Genomic DNA, 2,350 nt, shown 5'->3' with positions numbered 1-2,350 from the left:
GATAATTCTTAAATTATTAATTTTAAAAAAATTATACTTAAACCATTAAATTCTACGTAAAAAGGTGCTTTGGAAATGTTTCCATAAAAATACAAAATTTTCCATAGCAAAAAAGTTACAGTGATTTGTTAAAAATGCACATTTTTGAAAAACACCCCGTAACTCCGAAACGGTAACAGATATTGATGTGCGGTTTTCACCATCATGTTTTTGATAAAAATTGAGCTCCAGACACCGATATTAGTTTTCGTCTATCTCCTATAGAAAAGGGTGTTTCCCTTTAAAAGCGTCGAATTTGACCCACCCTGTACAGCTGGTTCCAATAAAATTGATTACGATTTAAAACCCATTTTTATTATTTCGGGCAGTATATTCTATGATACCTGTTCTCCATTTCTCTACTTATGTCATACTGACGTTCTGAAAATTTTATTTGCCACTTTGACAAAAGCAAAGTATTTTTTTCAAGTAAAAATGGCTCCACATACATCGGAAGAGCTAAAAGCAAGAATAATAACTAAACTGGAAGATGGCTGGTCCATCACAGCAGTTGCTTATCATTTTAATAAAGGCAGAGCAACAGTTTTCCGAATTAATAAAAGGTGGAGGCAGCAGCAATCTCTTGAACGGCAAGGGGGATCCGGAAGACCTAAAATCAGTACAGCTGAAGAGGACGAAGCGCTTATTCAGGAACTAGTGGTAAACCCCTTTCAAAATGCGAGAAATGCTCGAATATTGTCTGGGTTTCCTGGAGGAAAAACCACGGTTTGGCGTAGAATTCAAAATTTTCAATTAAACTATAGGATTGCTGCAAACAAAACCGACCTTACCCCACAACAAAAGCAGTCCCGCATCATTTTTCCATTAAACCATATACACCGAGATCAAGATTTTTGGAATCGTGTCGCGTTTATTGACGATAAAATATTTCAGTCCTCCAAAAAAGGAAAACTTGGAGTTTACCGATCTGAAAATACCAGATATGATCCACGTTACACAAATTATTTTCGAACTGCAGGTCATTTTAGTGTCAACGTTTGGGGATGGATCTCATCGAGAGGAATGGGAGTGTTGTGCCGTATTAATGAAAGGTTTATAACTAAAATTATATTTAATTAGATCGTGATCGAAAAGATGGTAACTTTCTAAATAATCAGTTGGATACCTAATTTAAAGTATATTTTGTTTTAGATTTATTGGGCAAACCTACCTAGATATATTGGAAAATATAATGCAGCCTAGTGTTCTATCCAGAGAATAATTTTTTATATCAACATGACAATTGCCCGGTGCACACGGCCAATATTATAACTGAGTGGCTTCGAACAAACAATATCGAAACACTGCCATGGCCAAGCTATAGCCCGGATATAAATCTGCTAGAAAATGTGTGGGGAGTCATGGTCAAAAAACTTTACCAAAGAAATTTTTTGCCTCAAAATGCTGAAGATTTATGGGCGGGAATTGAAGGAATATGGGAGGAACTTTCTCAAGAAGAAGGTTTTTTAATATCATTTTTAGAATCGATGACCAGAAGGCTCCAAGCAGTGATAGACGCCGATGGAAGTATGACAAAATATTAATTGTTTAGACCCAGTGGTAGCAGTATGCCCAATAGTAATACATTTTTGTCTTTACGCCACAATATAGTATGTTTACAATGATAATAGTTTAAGAGTTGCGTTATAAAATTGTGGAAGTTATAAAAATAAACTTATTTTAAAGATTTTGTTTATTTTCGAACAAACTTCCATCTAAAAAAATGTACGAAAAATTGACGCTTATAAAATTTAAGCTAATTGCTTGTTCCAGCTTGCATAAGTTGTTTGCGTAGAATGCATGAGCGTCTAAACCAGCTTTAGGTCGCCTTATTTAATGTCAAAATACCTGGAACCGTATGCTGATATACACTACTCAAATATTCAAAAAAAATGTGTAAAGAGTCGTATTCATTTTTTTTGGAACCAGCTGTATATGAAGAGAAAGATGTATCTGAAGAACAGTCAACATGTTCAGTACAATACGATATACTGAGAGAGAAAAGACTATATAATACGAGAGAAGAATGCGAAGTTACCTATTAAGGCGGATCGGTCGACAACAGAATTTGCGCTATTTACTACATTATGTAATTAATTGATTATCTGTATACTATATTAAGTAACTGCGGATGTACGTGATTAAGTAATAGCATGTTTTACGGTTAGTTTATTTAATTATACGTACACACGGCTTTGGGTGCCGATTTGTTGTCCTCCATTCGCGAATTTCAAGTTCCAGAGCTTTACGCTCTGGGCTACTCGAGAATGGTTCTGAAAGGAGCTGTGCGCGATAGCCTCGTGCCTCCATA

The 2,350-nt window shown here is 35.4% G+C and overlaps 1 long non-coding RNA gene across 1 annotated transcript; it reads left to right on the top strand.

The window, feature by feature from the left end:
- The first annotated feature begins 432 nt into the window (after positions 1-432).
- LOC115879306 lies at positions 433-1,726 on the top strand. The gene is made up of 2 exons (XR_004049696.1): positions 433-1,137; positions 1,192-1,726. It is a non-coding gene; the product is annotated as an uncharacterized LOC115879306 (long non-coding RNA).
- The last annotated feature ends 624 nt before the right edge of the window (positions 1,727-2,350 follow it).

Source organism: Sitophilus oryzae, unplaced genomic scaffold (genome assembly GCF_002938485.1).
Source record: "Sitophilus oryzae breed Bouriz unplaced genomic scaffold, Soryzae_2.0 scaffold_1576_pilon_pilon, whole genome shotgun sequence".
Taxonomy (NCBI): domain Eukaryota; kingdom Metazoa; phylum Arthropoda; class Insecta; order Coleoptera; family Curculionidae; genus Sitophilus; species Sitophilus oryzae.
This window is presented reverse-complemented; position numbering and strand designations above follow the sequence as displayed.